The 12,977-nt window shown below is 41.8% G+C and overlaps 1 protein-coding gene across 2 annotated transcripts in view; it reads right to left on the bottom strand.

Annotated features, from left to right (window-relative positions):
• Positions 1 to 5,826, bottom strand: part of LOC137545532 (fatty acid-binding protein 1, liver-like) — a 226,034-nt gene extending 220,208 nt beyond the window's left edge. For both annotated transcript variants that reach the window (XM_068266879.1, XM_068266894.1), the window contains exon 1: positions 5,741 to 5,826. The gene's annotated coding sequence lies outside the window, so the exon portion shown is untranslated. The remainder of the gene's footprint in view (positions 1 to 5,740) is intronic.
• Between the last annotated feature and the right edge of the window lie 7,151 nt (positions 5,827 to 12,977).

The raw sequence follows: 12,977 nt of genomic DNA, 5'->3' as shown, positions 1-12,977 counted from the left end.
TAAAAAAACAATATATTCAGGCTAGCATGTTCTTCTGATCACAAAATCCCAACTCTGAAGGGGCTGAGAGCCCACTGCATAGAATAAATAACAGCTAAGGACTCCTTACCACTAATATTCTCCTATAAGCTCTTAGCCAGAACTTCCATTCATTAGCATATTCTGGAATCCATACAGGGTAAACCACTGAGTCCTCCATGCAGGACCAGACTTAGCACTAGGCATATTAGTCCCGAGCCTAGAGGCCCCAGTGCGCTGAAAGGCAACCGGCATGGGTTTGCAGACCAGCACTCACCATCCTGGAGCTGCCTTGAAGTCACTGTCCAGCAGGGCCGGGCCGAGGCGGAGGCTGTAGAGGCTCCAGCCTCTGGGCGCAGTGTAGGAGGGGGCACACAATTCATTCAGCTGTCATTCCTAATTGTGTTTGAAGCAGAAATAAATAGGAAAAGGGGATACATGGCAGTGACTGCAAGTCAAATAACTAGTGATTAAGGTATTGGGGAAGCAGGAAATTTGGGCGCATGAGGCAGGTGGACAAAAAGGGCGCCGCCATTCACTCCCATTATAAATATCGTTTAATGGGCGCCCAACAGGAAAAAAGGGCGCCGGAGAAAAATAACGTTTTAAAAGCGGCGCCCGGAGACTTTTAATGTTTTATAACTGCTTCTCATGATTACACATTATTTAATGATTTATAATTTTTTACACATTATTTTTAAACGAAAAACAGTACAATATTTTTTAAAACATTATTTTTAAACGAAAACTTGTAAAATATTTCTTTTTCAAACATTATTTTTAAACGAAAAACCGCACAATATTTTTTAAAACATTATTAATGCTTATCACAGGGGGTCTTAGGTTTAGGCACCACCAGGAGGGTCTTAGGTTTAGGCACCACCAGGAGGGTCTTAGGTTTAGGCACCAACAGGGGGGTCTTAGGTTTAGGCACCACCAGGGGGGTCTTAGGTTTAGGCACCACCAGTGGGGTCTTAGGTTTAGGCACCAACAGGGGGGTCTTAGGTTTAGGCACCAACAGGGGGGTCTTAGGTTTAGGCACCAACAGGGGGGTCTTAGGTTTAGGCACCAACAGGGGGGTCTTAGGTTTAGGCACCACCAGGGGAGTCTTAGGTTTAGGCACCACCAGGGGGGTCTTAGGTTTAGGCACCAACAGGGGGGTCTTAGGTTTAGGCACCAACAGGGGGGTCTTAGGTTTAGGCACCAACAGGGGGGTCTTAGGTTTAGGCACCAACAGGGGGGTCTTAGGTTTAGGCACCAACAGGGGGGTCTAGGGGTTAGGGGCAGGTACAGGGAGGGTTACTTAGTAATTTTTTTTTTAAACGTTATACGTTTCACTTTTTAAACGGAAGATTAACGTTTTTACAATTGCCGATTTTATACACATTATTTAATGATTTATAACTTTATAAACCATTATTTTTAAACGAAATATAGCACAATTTTTTTTAAAACGTTATTCATGCTTAGCGTTTAAAACCCTGCGCCCTTTTTTCCCGGCGCCCTTTTTTAACGTACGCAGGTATTGGGGAGATTTGGGGCCCTGGGGCGCCTCTTAGTCTAATAGCAATCAGTGTGTGATGGCTGGGGTGGGAGGGATGGGGGGCACACTTTGGTGTCTCAGCCTTGGGTGCTGAAGGACCTTATCCCGGCTCTGCTGTCCAGAATCCAATCCCTCTGCCCCTCTTTCTCCCTCATTTGTCCCTCTTTCAGGACTCATGTAAATATATGTATTTTTGTGCTGAAAAATGTGTTTAACAGACTCTTCATCTAATTTATAGCATTTAAATGAATACATTATTTTTCAGTGTTACGGAGAACTAATGATGATAGAGAGAACTGTGTGGTCTGAATTATAAAACTGCATCCTCCAGTGTTACACCATCTGCATATTTTGCTTCTGAATTGGTATCATTGACTAGGGGTATGGCAGGGGTGTGTCCTTAAGCATCCCTCTTTCTTATCTCAAAAAGTTGGGGGGTTATGCTAGACACCAAGGAACTGTATAGGGGGATTTAGTTCTTAAAGAGACACTGTCCAGTTGTGAGCTATGGTCTAGTCCAGGCATGGGCAAACTGTTGTTACGGAACTACAGGTCCCACAATGTATTTGCCTTTATGAGTCATGACTGTGGTTGTCAGACTCCTGCAATGCATTGTGGGACTTGTAGTTCCTTAACAGCTGGAGGGCCAAGTTTGTCTATGCCTGGTCTAGTGCTTTGCCCCCCATATAGCTTCCCTGGTGATTTAGGGCTTTACCTCCAATATAGCTTCCTTGGTGATCTAGGGCTTTACCTCCAATATAGCTTCCCTGGTGGTCTTCAGTGGCCCAAACTTAATGCAAAATTGAGAACCAACTTGCCGGCCAAATTAGATGGCTCTGTGGACCAGATTTAGCCTAAGGGCTGTAGTTTGGTTTAGAGGGGGAGGGGTTAGTAGGTTTGCCCAGTATGGGGTCCAGAAGTTTCTGATGGCGGCCCTGTCTCCAGGTATGGGAGGTGAACCCTAGGAGGCAGATGAGAGCCACTGTATTATACATTTAGCAGTTGATGTGGACAACCAGAATTTGCCACAGGCAGGGCCGGATTTCTGGCAAGGCCACATAGGCCATGGCCTAGGGTACCAGAAATTTAGGGGCGGCTCAGTGAGGGGCAGTAAAGCTGTTTTATGCAGCCATCCCTATCTACAAGGACAGCTTTAACCTTTAAACTCTCTGTCCTGTATTTGTGTCATCCCTGCAAGTCCTGTAAGCGCTATCCTGCAGGTACACATCAGCCTAACTCAAATGGAGACACAATGGGTCCATCAATAATGAAATGGCAAACATAACATAGAAGTTGTTAAGAAAAACATAACTTATAATCTATACGCATATTACTGAAATAGCTATTGTCTGTGACATCCAATGATAGAAAGTAAGTAGATTTCTCATTGGGGCACACAGAGACAACAACCATACAGATGGTATACTGTAGTTGGCCTTGGGCGGTAAAAAGTACAAATCCGGCCCTGGCCACAGGCTAAAACACATTTTTGGTACATTTGCTGTTTCATTCCTCATACAACTGCCCTCTTTCACGAGGCATTCTTTTCAAGCTGAAATTCAAATTCTTTCCCACATCTCGATGCAGAGAAATCTTTTTATAGAAGTTTACGGCCGTTCCTCAGTCCCATTGCTTCTTTTACAGGCCCTCCGCCCATGGTGTGATAATTGCTACAAAGTGGTGACTTAGCTCGTCACATTAATGGAGCAGGTATGACATTTAATGCCGTCTGTATAAGCCTCTCTACATCAGTCACCTTTTAAGTTTTGGCAGCTAATGGAGAAGGCTGCGATGGCGGGCACAATTATACAATTGGCCCGGGGATTAGCTTTATGAGGTTCTCTTTAAGTAGCAACTTGTATATTTTTACAAGACAGATGTCTATCTGTCGCTAAATCCACTCTTAGTGCCGCATTCTGCTAAGGGATCGCCTCTAACGCTGAGGTTCCTATATTGTTAAATAGGTTTGCGTAGAAGAAGAATAGGATAGATATTCTCAGGTATGAAGAGCTGTACAAATTGTCATAAGTACAAGTTTTCAACTCTGGTGTATATATGACAGTTACCATATTTTAGGCATATAAAACACACTTTTTCTGAAAAATGGAGAGAGAAAAAGTCCCTACGTCTTATATGCCAAATCAGGGAGTCTCCGACTTACGAACGCCTGCCGATATGAACTTCTGACCCCTCCTGTGTATTTTTTACAAATTACAAACAACTCAGCACACAACAAGTGATTTCCCCCCCTTTTTTTCCCAGCAACAGAGCTTTCTGTTGGTGGGGTCTGATCCCCGTTGGCATGTTTATTTATTTTTTTCTTTCTTTATTTATGTTTATTTTTTTAAATAAATGGCACTATTTTTTTTTGTAGTAGGCCCGCCAGCCATTCACCGTGATCAGCTGTCATAGGCATCAGCCTATGACTGCCGATCATTCCTGTGTCTCCCAGGGGGAAAGCCGTGTTCCATGGCTGTCCCCAGTACAGCCCTGCCATAGATCACAGCACTGTACCATGTAAATAAACGGCGGTTTCACCGTCTAACATTCTCCTAGCGGCGATCACCACTGGGAGACTAATGATGGAGCGGAGCTCCATCATTCAAGCGGAGAAGCGCGCGATCGCCTTCAAAACATCGCCCCAGGACTTCATGCCAATTGGCGTGCATCGGTCGTAAGAGGGTTAAAGGTTCAGCACCACAGAATATTTTGGTATTTATAAAAATCAATAATAATAATAATAAGAGTATTATGCTGTTGCTTATCTTTTAGAGCAGGGAGAAAGTTTAGGTCCGCTGTAATGCCTAAATAGACTGAGGCTGATATTTTTTACAGACCCTATCCTGTTCAGTGTACACTCCTGGAGCCTGGAAACAGTTACTGTATGTTACTGAGCGGGACGGAGGGGGGGGGGGGGGTCCTTCAGGGGGAACATTGATTTCCAGGGGGGGGGGGGGCAGTGCCCCAGCGTGCCCCAGTGGAAGGAAGACATATCATTTGGGATATTATAAGTGAGCCAGGAAGGTCCCCTATAATGTTCAGCAATACGTTGTCTAAGGGGCCTGATGGTGCAGCCCACATATTGTAGGCTGCATGAAGAACAGTTGAGCACATAGACTCACACATTGGCAGGGCTGGTTCTGGCAATTTTGGCACCCTGAGCAAGGCACCTTTTACCGCCCTACCGCAGAGGCCTGGAGGGTAATTCTTCCTTTTACCTAAAAGCAAAAAAGCATTGAGGTGTCACAATCAACCCTGACTGCATTTTGTGCTGCCTACCAGGGCCGGTCCCGGATTTTTTGCTGCCTGAGGCTAACTTGTTAGGCTGCCCCCCCCCCTCCCAGATTTGGAATGATTGCACAGCACCTGAGAGACATAACGTGCTGTGGCTCAACACAATAGCACACTGGCTGGCTGTGAGTCTGTGACAAACAAACTGCTCACCCGCAGCCAATCGGCCATTCTCCATTCCTCACCAGTCAGGACAGCTGTGCCACCTCCTCCCTTCTGCTGTGCAAGTCATATGAAACCCTAATGATCTCCTGCCTCCCCCCTCCTCACTCACTGTCAGACTCCTCACACTGCACAACAAGCTGCTTTTCCCCAATTATCACCTGTTCATCTCGCTTGCTCTCCTCTTGCTTCTCCTCCTACTCTGACTGCATGATGTTAGTGTAAACACAGTACAAACAAGCTGCCCCTGTAATCTCTGCGCCTGATGCTAATGTTTCACCTTTCTTCATGAGATATCCGGCCCTGCTGCCTGCTACACAACCTTGAAAAAAAAATGACAAAGCAGTCATACAGGAAATTGTAAAGAATGGCTGGAGGGAGGAGGAGACAATACTAAGACTACAGAACATTCAGTCGTTCACAGAGTTCTGGCTTTTTTAGTTTATAAGTGACTTATCAAACCTAAAATCACGACACAAGTTGCGGAATCTAGCAGAAGATGGGGCAAATCAGAATACGTGAGGATTGCTTTGTTCATCTCTGCATTTTAACATCGGAATACTTTTAAAGCCTATACACAATGCATACACAAATAGGTCATGATTAGTGGTAATGTATTCACTACACTGAGCTCTGCCCAGGCTGCTCTGGCAACGTGTCGGACCCCCGCTGGCAGCTGGCACTAGTTCTGTCTGTTCGACATCCCAGCACTCCCTAACATCTTACCCTACTTTCCTCGCCCCTCCATCCAGACACAATGAGTTCAGCGGCTGTACGAATCACATTCCAACAGGCAGTTCAGCACATGCAGACAGCACCATGCACAGGAACAGATTATGCCGAGCTGCAGCTGTAATTATTCATGTATTCCTGGCTGCTCCTTGCTGATTCTTTTTACTGCTTCATTTTAATACATGCATAAAACTGCAGTAAAAGATCCCCCGGCTGTAAGACGCATAATATAGAACTCAGATTTAGAAAAGTCTCCAACTCGATAAGAAGAAACACAAACTATGTAGCTTCAGACAACTTTTTGGTATTATGGAATTTCGTCACTGCAATTAGAAACTTCTTCAGTTAAAATGAGATGAAGAAACTGAAGAGGTCATGTGTTTCCAGGTGAAGCCAACTTTTCTTGGGAGGGGAAAGGGGGTAGTAGGCGGCACCAGGAGGGATCGGTTAGTGGTAGGCATCAAGAGGGAGGGCTCTGTGTGAGAATAGAAGAGTTTGGTACAGGGGCATAACTAGAGGTAGCAGAAAGGGGACCCCTTCATAGGCAAACACAGAAGGGAATTACAGCTGCCCAGAATCCCCCCTCAGACCAGGGCCGCTGCAGTGTCTAAGGACAGGCACAAGTTGAGACACTAGAAACCAGACACTTGAATGATAATGAGTTTCGCAGATCGCAGTCCGCTTCCTCAGATCAAATAACAATAAAAAAAACATTGGCACTCAGTATGCAAAGTAGACAAACATAAAAAATAACTTAACACAAAATATTACCTAGGAAAATACACACACACATATATATATATATATATATATATATATATATATATATATATATATATATATATATATACAGTATATATATATATATATATATATATATATATGTACACATACATGCACAGTATGCAAAAAAATACTATGAATAATAAAAAAAATATGCTATTATTTTTATATTTTTTTATTTTTTTCCTTGCATACTGTATATATATATTTTCCTAGGTGATATTTGTGTTAAAAAGTTATTTTTTATGTTTGTCTACTTTGCATACTGAGGAGTGCCAATGTTTTTTATTTCAGACACTTTTGTTATTTGATCTGAGGAAACGGACTGCGATCCGCGAAACGCGTTATCATTCAAGTGTCTGGTTTCTGTAAAAAAAAAAAAAAATTACTTTTTGTGGGCTACCCCCTTCTTTTAGAGGTAAGCCTATTTATGTATGTTTTGTCCAGCTTACCCGGTTCAGCACCGCAGTGCCGAAAATCTCATGCATCCGAGCAACGTTCACCTCCCATTCATTCACCTATAACTTTATTGCTACTTATCACAATGAATTGATCTATATCTTGTTTTTTCCGCCACTAATTAGGCTTTATTTGAGTAGTACATTTTGCTAAGAATTATTTTTTTCTAAATCCATTTTAACAGGAAGATTAAGAAAGAAATGAAAAAAAATAATTATTTCTCAGTTTTTGGCCATTATAGTTTGAAATTAATATATGCTACCGTAATTAAAACTCATGTATTTTCTTTGCCCATCTGTCCCGGTTATTAAACCATTTAAATAATGTCCCTATCACAATTTATGGTGCCAATATTTCATTTAGAAATGAAGGTGCATTTTTTCAATTTGCGCCCATCACTATTTATAAGCCTATAGTTTTAAATAATATAATAACATACTCTCTTGACATGCATATTTAAAAAGTTCAGACCCTTGGGTAACTATTTATGTTGTTTTAGTTTATTTTTATCGTATTTTTTTTATTTTATTTTTTGTATAAAAAATGTATGTGGGTAATTTTTGGTGCGGGAGGGAAACTGCTAATTTTAAATGTAAAGTAATATAATTGTTTGTTTAAAAATGTATGTGGGTGCAGTTTACTATTTGGCCACAAGATGGCCACAGTGAGAAAAGTCCTGGATGCGAACGATCTCGCATCCAGGAACTAAAATGCAGAGGAGAAGTTTCCTGGGGGCAGAAATACCACGCTCTCTGGAGAGAAAGCGTCGGTATTTCTGCGGGGAAGTTAGATCAGTGAATGGGAATTATATTCCCATTCACTGATCGGGGGGCTTGCAGGAGCGTGCACCATGCGGCGGGAGCAGCAGTGCCTATCTGGACGAGGAAGCTCGTCCAGATAGGCCGAACTGGTTACATTATCCATTCCACACATCACATCTTGGGGTGCCTCCTCCCTCCCAGTAATTTCTCACACCAACCCCCTCTGCTCGGGGTGTTGGGCATGTATGTTGGTTCCTTGGAACCATTACACCCCTTTTTCTTTTCCCGGAGAGCGACCTACATTGACGGAGACCAAAGAACCCGAATGAGGACAGGCTTTCCTCACCAGCCGTTACACTGTGGTTGCTGGTCTTGCAACCAATTTTTGTGAGTATTCTTCACATACAGTTGTTGAGTGTCCCATACCCTCAAGGTGCTACACTATCAGGGGCTCCTGGTGTCCTTGTCTCGTTTTTTGTCTCCTTTGGAAGGTCCTCGGACTCCATTGGTACCACACCCTCTATTCCTGTCAGATGCCTGTCAGGTCGAATTTGACAGGAATCTATCTGATGTGTCAACACACTAGGAACAGATTTCCAATACATTTCAGAATGAAATCTATTGAAAATCAATTGAAATACAATGTTGCACCATTTGATCCAATGCAACCCATGCAACACTGCAGCAGCCGATCAACCTAGATTTTCCGTCCGGGCCGATCAAGTAAATTGATCGACAACGGTTTGAAATCGATCAATAGGGCGATCGATCATGCTTCCTCTTGCATCGATTTCTAGCTGTTTGGATCAGAGTGGTCGAATCGACCGTCGATTTTTGGCTGAAATCGACCAGTGTATTGGTCGCTTTACAGTCACAGTGAATACAACAAGTGATTAGGAAATAGGGAAGGAATCAGTTATCGAAAGGCTATCAGGGTAGTGTCGAGTATAATACTGCAACTAGTTAATGTAAACCAGTGTTCATGTAAACCAGGGGACCACTCATTTCAGATCTTTAAACAAAGGTCAAAGTGATAACTCTGCTGTTTGTACTTTGTTCTGTATTAAATCTTCACTTTGGTGGCTTTTTGGTGACAATACACACGTGGCAATTTTGGTGACAATAACATGTATGGGGGATTTGCTATTAACTGTTTAAGTTGGGATGAAATTACACAAAATTATGAATGGATAACACAAAATCAATTGAACGTCCAAATTGTAATTATGCATAGCCATAATTGCTTAAATATATGCGTAAATGTAATCACTAACCTTGACAGAAGTTTTCTTCTTTCCAGTTATCCAGAATATAAACTTTTCTTTTAAAGTGGACCTGAACTCTTGCACAGGACAGAAGGAAAACATATAGAAATGCACCCTGTATGTATTTAGAGAGTGTAGCCTGTCTAATTCCCCCTCACCTGTTGTAATTTGATGCCTCAGCTGTGTCAGCTGATTGCTGTGGCAGAGAGGCTAATTTGAAAACACAGGATGTTAACAATATGTCTGCTTCCATGAAAGCAGGAAGTAGACGCACTGCAGATTTATTGTAGGATTTGTATCAGCTGTAACAAAGAAATGTTTTTTCTTTAAAGGTTATTATGCTGATGCTTATCTTTTAGAGCAGAGGAGAAGTTCTGAGTTCAGGTCCTCTTTAACATGGTCTCTGGGTTTTCTAAAAAAAAGTGATTTATTGGACAGCTATTCAAAATCACTATATACAGATAAAAACAATCGCAATCACAAATCACCATCACAGGTTTAGGGAGACATCTGTGGCTTGAGTTCTCCTTTAAGCCCAGGCAGCTGTTTGGTCTGCACTGCACTGGCTCCTGACTTGAACCACAATGCTCCTATAATTGAGCTTGTTACAATGGCAGGCTGTACATTTTTTTTTCTGCACGGCAACAATAGCCCGTCCAACTTCATTACCGTCGATAGTTAAAAAATCGAATTAAAAGCCAGCAGTAGTAGCTTATTACACAGAATAAGTGACAGTGAGAGCTGGACGCGGGCCGAAGTCATTCTTAACCAGTCATGTCCAATTAGACGGAACCTCACACATACATTCCGGACGGAGCCACGTTAATAAATTTGTCCTACCACAAACTGAGCGAAACTCACAGGGCTTCGGGGCCGCTGGCCTAATGGATGATTTGATAATTTGGGAAGGAAACTGGGTGAGGGGCGGGTATCAGCAGACAGGGCTGGAACAGGTGTCTAATTGTACAGACTTGTCTCTTTTGAAGGCAAGTCAGTTTCATGGGAGCTCGGGACCCGGAATATCTTTAGGGTTACGGTATGTTTGCTCAGTGAATTACACACGCTGCTAACTCACATTAGAATGGTAACCTGTACAGCGGGGCATGGGAAGAGGCCAGCGCTGGATGAAGAGGTAGCTGGCAAGGCCCCTCCAACAGGAAATGAGAAGGAGATTAATTGGGAACATTGGAAAGGAAAAATAAAAATTTTTTTTCAATGACCAAACATTAATGCTGAATGTGATAAAACACTAGCAATGAGCATGAACTTTGCATAACCGTAATTTCGCATTGTAATTTGCAATTAGGATGCAAATAATCTTAATGCAAAATTTCAAGAAAAATCGTAATTCATTTTGTATATGTAATCAGGAAATGTAATCTCGCAATTTCATGTAATTGTCGCGTAGTTTTGTGCCGACTTAAAGAGAAACTCCAACCAAGAATTTAACTTTATCCCAATCAGTAGCTGATACCCCCTTTTGCATGAGAAATCTATTGATTTTCACAAACAGACCATCAGGGGGCGCTGTATGGCTGATATTGTGGGGAAACCCCTCCCACAAGAAGCTCTGGGACTGCGGTACTTTTGACAGTTTGCCACAATGTAACAAGGTTCACAGACAGGAAATAGCGGTTTACAGCTGTCTCTAACAGCCAAAACAGCTAGGAGCAGCTACATAATCTTCCCACAGTAAAAATGTCACCATGTAATAAATGTCAGAATGTAAATCGGGGAGACTAAAGATTTTACAATGAGCAAACACTGACTAAATCATTTATACATAATTATTGTAAAAATGAAGCATTTTTTCTATTACATTATTTTCACTGGAGTTCCTCTTTAATAGGAAAGCCACAGTACAAGCTATTTAGATGCAAAAGAAGAGGGAGGGGGGACGGGGGACACTGGAGAGGTTGACATGGATAAACTAAACATTAAATTACAAAGAAAAAGTATCCATCTAGGCAAAAGTAGGAAGTCCAAGCCTCATAAATTCCAAATATCATTGTTAATTAAGAGGTAGACTAGGGGTGTCAGCAACACTGGCAATATAAATAGAGCGTGCTACGGCCCAAAAATGTAAATCCACAACCTTAGAAAAAGAAGGCCCATATGGACAGCACCACTCGAATGTACAAATTATTTTATTACAAACATTCAGGTTATATTATATATAACATGACACATTTGAAGTTCAATAAAGAATATTAAAACCAATTAAAAAAGACCACATTTGTCTTAAAGTATCCAGCTGCAATCAGTTATGCCCTATTAATAAACAATATATGCATACAGTGGTGTGAAAAACTATTAGCCTCCTTCCTGATTTCTTATTCTTTTGCATGTTTGTCACACTTAAATGTTTCTGCTCATCAAAAACCGTTAACTATTAGTCAAAGATAACATAATTGAACACAAAATGCAGTTTTAAATGATGGTTTTTATTATTTAGTGAGAAAAAAAACTCAAAACCTACATGGCCTTGTGTGAAAAAGAAATTGCCCCCCTTGTTAAAAAATAACTGTGGTTTATCACACCTGAGTTCAATTTCTGTAGTCACCTCCAGGCCTGATTACTGCCACACTTGTTTCAATCAAGAAATCACTTAAATAGGAGCTATCTGACACAGAGAAGTAGACCAAAAGCACCTCAAAAGCTAGACATCATGCCAAGATCCAAAGAAATTCAGGAACAAATGAGAACAAAAGTACTGTAATTGAGATCTATCAGTCTGGTAAAGGTTATAAAGCCATTTCTAAAGCTTTGGGACTCCAGCGAATCACAGTGAGAGCCATTATCCACAAATGGCAAAAACATGGAACAGTGATGAACCTTCCCAGGAGTGGCCGGCCGACCAAAATTACCCCAAGAGCGCAGAGAAAACTCATCGGAGAGGCCACAAAAGACCCCAGGACAACATCTAAAGAACTGCAGGCCTCACTTGCCTCAATTAAGGTCAGTGTTCACAACTCCACCATAAGAAAGAGACTGGGCAAAAAGAGCCTGCATGGCAGATATCCAAGGCGCAAACCACTTTTAAGCAAAAAGAACATTAAGGCTCGTCTCAATTTTGCTAAAAAAAACATCTCAATGATTGCCAAGACTTTTGGGAAAATACCGTGTGGACCGACGAGACAAAAGTTGAACTTTTTGGAAGGTGCGTGTCCCGTTACATCTGGCGTAGAAGTAACACAGCATTTTAACGAAAGAACATCATACCAACAGTAAAATATGGTGGTGGTAGTGTGATGGTCTGGGGTTGTTTTGCTGCTTCAGGACCTGGAAGGCTTGCTGTGATAGATGGAACCATGAATTCTACTGTCTACCAAAAAATCCTGAAGGAGAATGTCCGGCCATCTGTTCGTCAACTCAAGCTGAAGTGATCTTGGGTGCTGCAGCAGGACAATGACCCAAAACACATCAGCAAATCCACCTCTGAATGGCTGAAGAAAAACAAAATGAAGACTTTGGATTGTCCTAGTCAAAGTCCTGACCTGGATCCTATTGAGATGTTGTGGCATGACCTTAAAAAGGCGGTTCATGCTAGAAAACCCTCAAATAAAGCTGAATTACAACAATTCTGCAAAGATGAGTGGGCCAAAATTCCTCCAGAGCGCTGTAAAAGACTTGTTGCAAGTTATCGCAAATGCTTGATTGCAGTTATTGCTGCTAAGGGTGGCCCAACCAGTTATTAGATTCAGGGGGCAATTTTTTTTTCACACAGGGCCATGTGGGTTTTGAGTTTTTTTCTCACTTAATAATAAAAACCATCATTTAAAACTGCATTTTGTGTTCAATTATGTTATCTTTGACTAATAGTTAACAGTTTTTGATGAGCAGAAACATTTAAGTGTGACAAACATGCAAAAGAATAAGAAATCAGGAAGGGGGCAAATAGTTTTTCACACCACTGTACGTTTGTAATTCAATGTAATCCAATATCGTAATGAAAACATATAT

This window comes from Hyperolius riggenbachi, chromosome 1 (genome assembly GCF_040937935.1).
Source record: "Hyperolius riggenbachi isolate aHypRig1 chromosome 1, aHypRig1.pri, whole genome shotgun sequence".
NCBI lineage: Eukaryota > Metazoa > Chordata > Amphibia > Anura > Hyperoliidae > Hyperolius > Hyperolius riggenbachi.
This window is presented reverse-complemented; position numbering and strand designations above follow the sequence as displayed.